The sequence below is a fragment of the Micropterus salmoides genome, unplaced genomic scaffold (genome assembly GCF_014851395.1).
Source record: "Micropterus salmoides isolate LMB-PRFRI ecotype aquatic unplaced genomic scaffold, ASM1485139v1 Ms_hic_scaffold_2228, whole genome shotgun sequence".
NCBI lineage: Eukaryota > Metazoa > Chordata > Actinopteri > Centrarchiformes > Centrarchidae > Micropterus > Micropterus salmoides.
The window spans coordinates 772-14,446 of record NW_024041405.1 but is presented as its reverse complement, the minus strand read 5'-3'; the positions used below and the strand labels follow the sequence as shown (position 1 = coordinate 14,446).

Here is a 13,675-nt window from a genome sequence, read left to right as displayed (position 1 = left end):
GAGAAAATGTGTTTTCTCCATAGACTGTATATAAAAAGGTTTTCTCCCAAAAGGTGGTGTGTAACACAATGAAAAAAAATGTAAAAAGCAGTGTGTCTTTCCAGAAGCAATGTCCTGGTTTCTCAGTAAAACATGCTGTTAACTGATTTATTTGGAACAGTATGTTCTACTAAAGAAATAGTGCCAATGGACAATGTGTTGTGGCTTATCTAAAACATTTGGGTTTGAAACGATAGAAATGTTTTCAAAAAAAAAAAAAAAAACTCCACAACAAACAATGTTTCACCTTAGATTATATAAATATTTATTTCTTTCATTTCAGCTCTGGTATATCCACAGGCATGCTATACATTGTGGTAAAGTGTATAGAACTCATTATGTTTAGTCTGAAAACAGTCTGTATCAAAGATAGCTAGCTTAGGTAGTTACTTGTTTTAGAGTTCCTTTACGAGACCCTCCCATCATCAGAGAGAGAATGACCAAAACAAGACAACCAGCTTGGCATTTGTTTAGCTCTCAGCCCTGGTTAAGGGAAAGCAGAGCTATAGAACATTTAAAAAAGGTAAACAACTTGAGAATTTCTGGTAATCCCTCGTCCCTCCAACCAATAAACTGTCCTTCATTTTGATCCACACCTCAGTAGATTTGAGTAAAACAGTCTTTACAACACAGTTAAACATTTCCATTGTTAATATTCCCTGTTATCTGTTGTAGATATTTCTTTTTACATGATTACATTGATACTCATGTATGTGTATTCGGGCAGGTCAAGTACAGTTTAACATATTCCTTCACTGCGGGGAGCTGAGAAGCTGAGACAGTGGGAGCAGGCTGAAGAGGAGCCATGGAGGGCGGCTTTCCTGAGAGACGACAGCGGGAGGTCACAGTTACATCCTGGGTTCCTGCACTGCTACCCTGCCAAACCGCTGTCACTAAAGATCATCCTGGGTGTGTAATACAATCTGTGATCTGTGATACAGTGGGGCATATGACTGTCTACAAAATACAGACAGGTAGTCACATCCAGTCATACAGTATTTACGCCAGGTGAGGATAGCAGCTTCACTAAAAGGAAAAGCAGAGAATATCCATTAGGGATGCACGCTGTAAATCATTAAAGCCCCATTTAGTTATGTTCACTTACTTCTTTTTAACCCAAAGAGCTCTGACAGGTTTTCGAGCTCTGAACTGTTTCCGAAAGTTAAATTTGGATTAAATCCTTTGGTTGACTATTTGACACTTTTGTGAGATACGTGTGTGTTGATTGAACTGTAATGTAAGTTCATCCATCCATCCATCATCAACCGCTTATCCTGCGTACAGGGTCGCGGGGGGCTGGAGCCAATCCCAGCTGACAACGGGCTAAAGGCGGGGTACCCCCTGGACAGGTCGCCAGCCATACATAGACAAACAACCACTCATACTCACACTCTCACCCTGTAATGTAAGTTGTTAGTTGAAAATAAATAACAAATGTGATGCATGCACTTAACTAATTATACACTGCAGATAAGTCATGTATTTAAATTCCAACCAAATATAGAAAATTTTGTGGTAAACAAGAAAGTATATTGCCACCGGTGGAGGGCGTACCTGACAACTTATACATGTAAATTGAAACACATTTAAATCCTCTCAACTTAAAATGGAACGTAATATAAATGTGGTTAAGTTCTTTTAACTTGTTAGAATAGTTAAGACTAGTTAAGGGAAGTTTTCTTGCATTTATAAAGTAATATAATTATTTGTTGTAACTCAAAGTATGAAGAAACAAGTAATAAAAATGTTTATCAACTAAAAAAACAATATTGAGACAACTAGAAGTTACATCAACTTTATGAACCTGTGAATTAAAACAAATGCAATCTTAAAGCTGAGTTAACTTGCATTTATAAGGCAGCATTTCTTCTATTTCCAAGTTAAACAAACTTGAAATGTCTTACAGTGCACCAATCCAATCCTTCATATGGGTAACAGTGCTGGTAGCATCATTACTCTACTATTAGTTATGTTCATGCAGTCGTGATCAGGCTTTGGCAATAACATTGTTATTGGGAAAGACAAAGTTAGATTGTGTATTCAGTCCAAATGAAATGACTGGCTAACCTGTGGCTATGGAGGAAGGCCTGAAGGGAATTTAGCTGTCTCATCCCAGTTTCTCCAATGTTACCTACCATAGCTTTACATTTTCCCAAGCATGTACTGTAAAATGTATCCTGTGTCCTGTGACGGACTGGCGGCCTGTTCAGGCTGTATCTTGCCCTATGCCAGCTGGGATTGGCCCCAGCCCCCTGTAAACCTGCATGGATAAGTGGATACAGAAGATGACTGACTGTACTGTAAAATCTGCAAATTTGGCTAAGTTCAATTTTAAAATTGGCAGCTTTGACCTATTCAAAGAAAAAAAATGATGGCAGCTCCTTCTGTAACTGTAAAGATTATATGTATGTCTCATATTTCTGGGCAATTTTTCCTTTCTCCTGTTCCCATTATTCCTCCAGCCAGTGGGGTGTATTTTATCTCAGACAATGTTGTGATATTATTAGTTTCCTCTTTTTTTTTTTTACTTTAAAATATTGTCTATGTATTGATGTTTGTGATTTCTATGATAACGATTTGCTTTTTGACAATGTCTTGTCAGTATTTATTGAAGTCATTTTGCTTGATTGGTTGTCCTTGACTTCAGCATGATGTATTCAGTATTATACTGCCATTTTCTCATGTTTTTCCTGGTGAAGACTTGGTATTAGGATTGAAATGTGCCTGAATTCTAATAAATGTTCCAGTTATGTATGTCATAGTGTGCGGATACTCTCTGCTTACCCCTTATCTACAAAACTATTACATTTCAATTAAAAACTATATGCACAATAACAAATGGGTCAAATATGTTTTCAAAACCAGGACATCATTACTTCTCTGAGACATTTCCTGTCCTTTCCACATGTATATAGGAACCTTGCAAATATAGTGAACAATACGGAAACAATAACAGTTCAGTATTTGACAAAGCACTCTTTAGGGGAAGATGTTTGCACACACACTGAGTGAGAGGTAAGATATCTTCCCTGTACACATTAGCAGCTATTTACAGATCACAAAATCATGTGGACAAGCCATGTTAGTCAGATACCATATACACAGGATGGACTCGCTCTGTTTCAGAGTTCTAGGTAATGAAGTATCAAATTCTTTCGTAATCATTCAAGTCATATATAAGTATAAAGTATATATACCGGATATATATTAGGGGTGTCACAATTTCTTTCATTTAGAGCTATCTCTAAAAAGATAAGAGCTTTCGATTTCGACATTTTTCTCTCCACCCCTGCCTAATTTTGTGTGTCAGGTGCACGTCTGAAGAAAAAAAAACACCATGGCTACTGCTGGAGTCGGAGATGACAGAGAAAAAACTGGAACAGAATCTTCCTGCTTCCCTGAGGTCACAGGTGTGGCAACTACAGTTTGTAGGCTGTACCACACAAATCCACATGAAATTTGTCTGTAGGGCTGGGTTTAAAATATTACCAGTACCAAAATCAGTAGCCTTAAAGTGATACCGATACCAATAGGGTACAAAACATTTGATTCCTTGAGTAAAATGCCATAGTAGTAGTAATAAATAATAAAACAAATAAAAAACTTTATATGATGCCACATTTCATGACACTCACTCGCCTTTGTCCTTTAGTAGTGAGTCGCAGACCTCCTTCAATAGACGACAGTAAGAAGTAGAAAACGAGTAAGGAGTGAGCTCATACAGGTCACTATACTGCACTAAAGACTCTTAAGAAGCAAGTAAAGGAAAAGAAAGCCTGCACATCCAGCCGATCACTCTCACTACATCCAAGCGTTGACTTGATATGATGGAAGGCAATGATCGATTGGTGACAAGTGATGTGAATTGCAAATAAAACTGTACAGAGTAGTGTTAAAGGATATGAGAAGATGAAACAAACACAAAGCCAAGCTTGTGGTAATAAACTTTCAACAATGTTGAACATGCCTGAAACAGCAGCCAATGGTGAGGGGCTGTTAAAATCAGTCATGATCTAGGCTTACAAGCGCATGCAGGGACATAAGAAATACAAGAAAAGAAGAGGCATTCCCTTCTCTTTCTCTTGGTGTGTTGGTTGCGTGTTTGGCTGCAAAACCATACAATTTTTCCTGATCTGGTTACAAGAAGGATCGAATGCAGTACTTGTTTGATTGGAGACATTTTCATACTACTCAGTACTGGGCTATTTTGGACGATACGTTAAAGTTAAGAAATAAAGAGTACCAATACCCAGGCCTAGTTGTCTGGGCATAAAACCAATGATATGTTGAGCTTTACAAATCAAGACTCAAAAGTCTATCAATGGCATAGCAGTCAGTGCTGAACTTTTTTCCAAATTGAAAATTGATTCAAATTGTGACCTTTAAATCAAAAGTCTAATTGAATCATGAATTTGGAGAATTGTGACACCAGTGATATAGGCATATAATAACCATTAGCACTTTGCTGTAAATGCATATTGACTATCAGATTTCATAACACAGCATCATCAAAACATGCATAGATGAAGTAGACTGAGAACACAATGGCTGCATAACATACTGATAAAGATCACGGTGCTGCACGGAGGTGTTATCATGAAATATTAAACACATCTTTAAAAAATACTTAAATTAAACCAAAGAAAGCAGTGTTTATTTACTAATTAATAAACATGGATATTCATGAAGCTCTATCAATGAACTGAAATACTTTCAGCTTCAGCTCAGTGGAATCAGGAACTGTCCCTGTACTGGAACCAGTTCTATTAACAGGATATTTTATTCAATATGAGTGTTTGCTACTTGACAGAAATCATTCTGAGTTCTTAGATGTTGGCTGATTGTGGGTTTGTGAACAAAAATAATAACAAAAATAGTGATAGCGTAAAAAAGGACAGACTGTTGCAGTAGAATGGGAGGCACTGGTCCCATATTCAGTCATGAAACCAGTCCTGTGACCTCCTTTAAATGTCCACGAATGCTTCACTCCTCATCCCAGTCCTCCTCCATGTACCTTACACTCTCCACCCTGTCCATTAAAATGATTGGACTCAGCACAGTGTGTGTATATGTGTAAATTCAACTATATGCACACACAAGTGCTGCGTTCAGAGTGTGAAACCTCTCAATGTCCAGGTTTATTTGTAGAACTTCTGAAAGTAAAGGGTGGAGTCGTCGAACAGAGGGTTTTTCACCTCCATTTCCCCAGTCTAAAGATAGACAGAGAGAAAGGATAGTTCAGGCCATGCTTGCACTTGTGGGTCTATAGAACATGTTAAATATAACACAAATCACAGTACATACAGAGAGTATAGCAGAAAAAAATTATACCACACAACATCCATCCAGCAACAGTAACTTTATTAGTAGCATCTACTCATGTTATTCACTGTTCATGGAAGTAAAATGCTACAGTACTATGTTTTATGGTTGGGTTTCAGATCAGAGAATATCGTAAACTGAAATTTGTTTTGATATGTTTTTACTGATATGAATTTAAATAGGTTTTACATTATATTATCATTTCTACAGGAGAAAAAAATCAAAGTTTTTGAGCTGCACCTGTAAGTCTGGGCATTCATCAAACTTTGCCATTGGATTTCGAATTACAATTAATTCTTATAAAAATATGAATTGTCACATACATCCTACAAGTTACAAAAAATGTGTTTTCTCCCAAACTAGACACACAGGTGTGCTGAAAAACTACATCATTTCAAAAGTGTACAGGTGCAACTAACGAAATTTGGATGGACCTGTAAACCTATTTGGAGAACCGTCCAAGATCTTCAAAACAGAATTAAATAGTAAACAGTTAAATTTGGATAAAGGTAATGAAACTGAGAAAACGGTGCAAATAGAGTGAGCAGGGTCGGAGGAAGGCCGATTATTTATAAGGCAATGGCTTCAACTTGATGAAAGTGTTCTAACTTTTCCTGTCCGTGTCACAGAAATCATGTTGTTGTGATTTGGCGCTATATAAATAAAATCGAATTGAACAGATAACAGTCAGATAATTGGACATCACAGTGAAGGACCACTTAGTGTCACAGCTTTGGATCAGTGTTTGGTGCTGTAGTTTTTCCAGAAGCGCTCACTGGGTCACAGTTGGACACAGCTGATTCTGTAACCACTGGATCAATATACACCACAAGATTCAGGACTTTTTCTTTAGACATTGACACTTGATCGGTAATTACCTATTTCAGTTCGCTAATTATATCTTTTCATAAAGTGTAATCTAATCTTATCTTATTCTTACACACATGTTGTTGTACACAAGTTTCTGCTTCTATCTGGCACATCCGCTGCTGAAATTAGAAATATATGACGGCTCATTTGGCTGCCAACTCCCAGTTTTCATATTCTGTAACATTTTACGTTTGGCTTAATCTTCTGCAACTTGTACAGCAGTTTTAATAGATTGCTTTAAATTGTGTTATAATATTATAGTGAACACCTTATGGACAACCAGATCCTGTTGGTAGAGGGTGTTTTACATGGGAGGTTGTGTGATGTTGACTCACACACTTGAAGGTGTCTGTGGGTAGCCATGGCAACAGCAGAGCCAGTTGGTTTTTAAGAGGAACTTGTATCAACACCATGTTGTTATGTTTTTGTGGATAAATGGCACACAAAGGTATAGCCAAAAAGAGAAGCTGCTAGTCTCTTATTTCCACAACATCACAAAATGATCCGGAAAAAAATAGTCCACACCATTGGTTACTTCAAAGCTAGATTACAGCAATTGTTTTATTATCAGTTTGCTCGAATAACTTTGTACATGTGTACAGACAGGAACCAGGAAAAGAGATCATATTTCTCCTGTTTTAGCTTCTCTGCATTGGCTTCCTGTAAAGTCCAGAATAGAATTTAAAATCATTCTTCTTACCTACAAAGCTCTTAATGGTCAGGCACCATCTTATCTTAAAGAGCTCATAGTACCTTACTACCCCACCAGAGCACTGCGCTCCCAGAATGCAGGGTTACTTGTGGTTCCTAGAGTCTCCAAAAGTAGACTAGGAGCCAGAGCATTCAGCTATCAAGCTCCTCTCCTGTGGAACCAGGTTCCAGTTTGGGTTCAGGAGGCAGACACCATCTCCACATTTAGGAGTAGACTTTCCTCTTTGATAAAGCTTATACACTCTAAGAAACAACCTGTAGAATTTACTCAATAAACATGAGGTAACAATTTTCACTCTATTTGTCTGGGTAGATATTGCCACACGTTTTGAGTATACAGTGAGGAAAATAAGTATTTGAACACCTTGCTATTTTGCAAGTTCTCCCACTTAGAAATCATGGAGGGGTCTGAAATTGTCATCGTAGGTGCATGTCCACTGTGAGAGACATAATCGAAAAAAAAAATATCCAGACATCACAATGTATGATTTTTTTAACTATTTATTTGTATGATACAGCTGCAAATAAGTATTTGAACACCTGTCTATCAGCTAGAATTCTGACTCTCAAAGACCTGTTAGTCTGCCTTCAAAATGTCCACCTCCACTCCATTTATTATCCTAAATTAGATGCACCTGTTTGAGGTTGTTAGCTGCATAAAGACACCTGTCCACCCCATACAATCAGTAAGAATCCAACTACTAACATGGCCAAGACCAAAGAGCTGTCCAAAGACACTAGAGACAAAATTGTACACCTCCACAAGGCTGGAAAGGGCAACGGGGAAACTGCCAAGCAGCTTGGTGAAAAAAGGTCCACTGTTGGAGCAATCATTAGAAAATGGAAGAAGCTAAACATGACTGTCAATCTCCCTCGGACCGGGGCTCCATGCAAGATCTCACCTCGTGGGGTCTCAGTGACCCTAAGAAAGGTGAGAAATCAGGCCAGAACTACACGGGAGGAGCTGGTCAATGACCTGAAAAGAGCTGGGACCACCCTTTCCAAGGTTACTGTTGGTAATACACTAAGACGTCATGGTTTGAAATCATGCATGGCACGGAAGGTTCCCCTGCTTAAACCAGCACATGTCAAGGCCCGTCTTAAGTTTGCCAATGACCATTTGGATGATCCAGAGGAGTCATGGGAGAAAGTCATGTGGTCAGATGAGACCAAAATAGAACTTTTTGGTCATAATTCCACTAACTGTGTTTGGAGGAAGAAGAATGATGAGTACCATCCCAAGAACACCATCCCTACTGTGAAGCATGGGGGTGGTAGCATCATGCTTTGGGGGTGTTTTTCTGCACATGGGACAGGGCGACTGCACTGTATTAAGGAGAGGATGACCGGGGCCATGTATTGCCAGATTTTGGGGAACAACCTCCTTCCCTCAGTTAGAGCATTGAAGATGGGTCGAGGCTGGGTCTTCCAACATGACAATGACCCGAAGCACACAGCCAGGATAACCAAGGAGTGGCTCTGTAAGAAGCATATCAAGGTTCTGGCGTGGCCTAGCCAGTCTCCAGACCTAAACCCAATAGAGAATCTTTGGAGGGAGCTCAAACTCCGTGTTTCTCAGCGACAGCCCAGAAACCTGACTGATCTAGAGAAGATCTGTGTGGAGGAGTGGGCCAAAATCCCTCCTGCAGTGTGTGCAAACCTGGTGAAAAACTACAGGAAACGTTTGGCCTCTGTAATTGCAAACAAAGGCTACTGTACCAAATATTAACACTGATTTTCTCAGGTGTTCAAATACTTATTTGCAGCTGTATCATACAAATTAATAGTTAGAAAGTCATACATTGTGAGTTCTGGATTTTTTTTTTTAGATTATGTCTCTCACAGTGGACATGCACCTACGATGACAATTTCAGACCCCTCCATGATTTCTAAGTGGGAGAACTTGCAAAATAGCAGGGTGTTCAAATACTTATTTTCCTCACTGTAGGGTACCTAAATGTAAGAACTATGACAGACTAAAACAAAGTAGGTAAAGTCTACCTGTATTAATATTGCAGCCAGGTGTGTGCACGTATGTGTGCTTGCTTGAACTCATGAGCGAGCATAATCTGAAACACAACTACTTTCATATAGGCTCCGTATCTTTCATACAGTGCAGTGAGCTGCATATTGACACCCAGAAAAAAGGCAGTGTGCCAGGGAGACATCTTCACACAACATGCTGGATCATCCGTGTATCATCAGCTTTAGTCACTAGCTGCACCTTGTAGTGAAACTGACATATGGTGCAACGTTCTCTGTTACTTGGGTTAGTTAAGACTCATTAAGACATTATTATTATTATTATTATTACACTATTTATTTATCATTACACTTCTGTTAATACTGTATATTACTGTAAATATTCACATTTATAAAGTATTCTGATTCTGGATGCACTTACACTGCAGAGGACAGAAGAAGAACTAGGAGGGAACAAGTGTTCAGGGACCATGAAGATTTCTTGGTCCATGATGACGACTGGCTAATACGCCGATTTAGATTACCTAGAGCCTCTTTGATGTGCTGAACTGGGTCCAATATTAGACAGACCAACCCTACGAAACCACGCCAAGTAGGCTATAACCACTCTGGGGTTTTCTGGTAGCCATGTGCATCGATATTCATGAATGCTTTGTGTTGACTAATTATGGCTGAACGGGGGAGTTTAGAGGGCTGGATATGAGGCTGATCCACGTGCGCACATTTCCAGGTGGAGTGTGATTTATAAAGGGAAAGTTATTTCATCCCCTACACCTCGACCAAACATTTCTGAAACTTTAGCCCTTGATGGAGATTGTTGCTCCCTAGTGTTTTCCTTTTGACTGACCTTTGTTTCTCAACCCTCAGGATCACTGCCTACTTCCCTGGCTCCCATTTGCCTTTTGCCAGGCAGCAAGCCACACTTACCCATTCATCACTGCCCACACCATATCCTCTGTCATTATTTCCAAACGTCAACTGCCTAGGTATCTCTAATCAGTCTCTCATCTAACCCCCATACAATACAGACTTTTCATTCCCTGTCCCTGAGTCCTGCATTTCAATCTAATCTTCATAACAGCTTGTCTTCATGTGCACGATGGCTCAGATGTGGAGCCGAATATGGTATTCAGAAAATCACATGGTGGGCATTTTAAAAACATGTCAATAAAAGCGTGCAGGTCGGGATTCACAGCATATGTAGCAAGGTTCCATGTCTGTCTTTATCTTTGAGCAACCCGTTCTCACTCCCTGACTCGTCACATCTGGAAGCAGGACCTAAAGTGGGAGCCCAACACGGATACCATCATAAAGAAGGCCCAGCAGAGGATGTACTTCCTGCGCCAGCTCAGGAAGCTCAACCTGCCTAAGGAGCAACTGATCCACTTTTACACAGCCATCTTCCAGTCTGTCCTCTGCACATCCAACAATGTCTTGTTTGGATCTGCCAGCAAAAAGGATAGGAGCAGACTACAGCGGACAGTCAGGACTGCAGAAAAGATCATGGGTGCAAACCTGCCCACCATTCAGGACTTATACATTTCCAGAGTCAGGAAACGGGCAGGAAACATCACCCCAGACACAACCTGTTCCAACTTCTCCCCACTGGTAGGTGCTACAGAGCACTGTACGCCAAAACCAACAGACTCAGGAACAGTTTCTTCCCACAAGCCATCACTCTGATGAACAGCTGATTTCTGACTCACGGTGTCAGGAACAATTCCTGTGCAATAACCCAGTAACTCTGTCTCTAATCAGCCACCTGTTTACCACTTCATTTCATCATTCTCTATTTCAGAGTTGTTCATACTGTTCATATTGTCATTTGTATATTGTATATACTGTATACCAAATCCACCTACCTCAAGTACATAACACCTGCAATACTTATTTATTCCAGCATCCTTTGCACTGTGCTTCATCACACTGTGTACATGAATACAAGTATGCATGTATGTGTACCTTTATCCACCTCCGACATGTACTTAATAATGATAATAATTTTACTCCAGCATCCTTTGCACTCATTGTACTATTGTCTCAATCTGTCTGTATTGTTTTTGTTCATAGTGTGTGTGCTCTCTCTACTGTAGCCTGTGTGTGATTTATTATTGTATTTTTGTATTATTATTATATTGTAAGTAAGCACATCGTGAGCAATGTACAATCCTGAGTAAAATTCCTCGTATGTGTACACATACCTGGCAAATAAAGCTGATTCTGATACTGATTCTATTTCATGGTCAAGACCCATCGGCATCAGTTTGTAACGCACTGGGGATCCCTACATCATCATAGTTCATCGCATTGGGGGAAGCCCTGTAGCATCCCTTTTTGACGGTAAAGGTAGGTATTGATGATGATATTTAACAAAAAAGACTGAGTAAGGAGGTGGTTGGGGTATATGGAGGGCCAGAACCCAGACTCTGAACCAGGAGAGCGGTGTTCGTGTCCCGTGTGAAACAGAAAGTCAACATTAAATATTTTTATTAGGTTATTATTAAGTTAGGCAAGTTACGTAAATTGGGTAAGTTACACAAGTGACGTAAGTTAACTTACGTGTTAACTGACGTACGTAGTTATTTTAACCCAACCCATGATCTTTTCCTAACCATAACCAAGTAGTTTTGTTGCGTAAACCTAACCAAGTACTTTTTGTGTCTAAACCTAACCAACTTTAATAACGTGCTGTTTCAAAATGGTGAAGTTTCGGGACGCTAGCGTTTTATTTTGAAAGTGTAAACGGATGTTACATAATTATTGTTGTCGGATGTTGCATTTTGTTGTTGCTAAGCATTGCTAACTTGACTACGGAGCCCTAAAGTCTAAAAATGATGCAAAAGGGGTACCCAGAGCGTTAAAAAGCAACGCCAAAGGGCCTTGACCAAGCTTCAATATGTTATGAGTCGGGAGTGAGAATGTGTTGCTCTGAGCATCAGTGCTTAGTGTTGTCAACCCCTGTTTGGGGGATCAGGGTCAATACCTGGTCTAGGAACCTTCTGTTTTATTTTAACATTTATATATCCTAAAAGTGTAACAAAAAACAGCATTGTTTTGCCTATTTTCACTTTTTTAATCTAAATTATTTTGCTGCCTCAAAAAATTAACAGTCAGATTATTTAAAGACAGCAGAACAAATTACTAACTCTGCTTAATCATAACTGTATTACTGTAATAATAGTTAATAAATATCTGTGGCTGTGAGTTGGCAGCCAGATGAACTGTCATATCTGTCTAATTTCAGCAGCAGATCTGCCAAAGTAGAAGTAAATAATGTAAAGCATCCATTAGGGGCAGCTTTGGCTCATGAGGTATAATGGGTCACCCAGTAATTGGAAGATCTTTTCCATTTCCCATTTTGAGTTTCATTTGTTTGATGTTTCCCTTTTCTTATTTTCATTGCCCTTTCAATTTCATCTTTACAATATAAGCTTTCAGTTTGAGAATTTCTATTTAAACTTTTACATTTTAAATGTAACTTTTTCAGTGTCATTTTGTCACAATTTTCAAATGATCATATTACATTTTAAATTTGCATATTTCAATGTCCTTTTATCTTAAGTTTAATTATGACCTTATTATGTTATCAATTATTAAAATTTTTCTTTTTTAGTTTATCCCACAACTCCTCAGAAAGAATATTTGATTGCTAAATATCACCAACATTGTGTGTTGTTTGATGCTGGACAAGTAGTTTATCAGAGCTGTTTCGATGCCTGCTGCAGCTGGAAACAAGGTGGTTGAGTGCTGAGATTGCAGGCCACAAACTAGCTAAAATTAAGCTGCAGAGTTGGTGACACTTTTCTTTGTTTATTACATATTGATTAGCACATTTAAACTGAATAAATTACATGACTTACAATGACTGGTTATGCATAATTGTATCCTTCAATTCTGGTTAAGGGTTTCCTTTTTTATTCAGAAATTTAGACGATTATGTTGACCTGACCATACACACAGTATAACTTTTAATAAAGATAATAATGCAAGTTATCTATTAGTAATAAAGAGTTTACTCACAGGTGCCAATCCAGGACACTCATATACTGTGAAATCTCTCCTCGTTCTCCTCATCTGTCGATGCTCCTGAGTCAGGAACTTTTGGCTCATCCCGTGTCTGCAGAGGTCAGAGGCACGCAGACACACACACACACACCCATCATAAAATATTCAGAGGATAACACAGATTCGATGAGGCAGGGCTGGGCTCTCAGGGTGACTCACTTCTCCAGGGAGAGCATCTGCTGCTTCTGGTGCTGGTAGTGGTACATCTGGGCATTTTGGGCCAGCTTCTTGTCCCCAGACTGGAACAGAGGCAGAGGGGACAAAAGAAGGTCTGTGGTATTCATCCATATCCAGTCACACTGTTCAGATGACACTCACTTTTCAGCACGTGTCCCTACTGCACATGTTCAAGTTCTGAAACTGCTGAAAGGACAGGTGCGTTTATCCTTTTTTGGTGCTAGGCAGATACAGCTAGCTAGCTGTAAATGGCTAGTGATACCCAGCATGAAATTGTTAACAATGTTAAGCAGGTGTCCAACCCAAAAAAGAATTCAGTTGAGATATTAGGATATGCTGGTAAATTCATTTTTGTTAAAAGAGCTCTGAGAGTTTTGAACTGACAAAACACAGATTCAGTTAATTTCAATGTGAAGGTATTCACAATAGAACAGCACTGGCTGTTCCGCCAGTGTATGAATGTGTGTGACTGGTGAATGCAGATGTAGTGTAAAAGCGCTTTGAGTGG

The 13,675-nt window shown here is 39.2% G+C and overlaps 1 long non-coding RNA gene across 1 annotated transcript; it reads right to left on the bottom strand.

Moving 5' to 3' along the window:
- Positions 1 to 1,818: 1,818 nt before the first annotated feature.
- Positions 1,819 to 12,983, bottom strand: LOC119917791. Its single transcript, XR_005447333.1, has 2 exons — positions 12,946 to 12,983; positions 1,819 to 5,249 (listed from the first exon to the last, which is right to left on the bottom strand). It is a non-coding gene; the product is annotated as an uncharacterized LOC119917791 (long non-coding RNA).
- Positions 12,984 to 13,675: the final 692 nt, after the last annotated feature.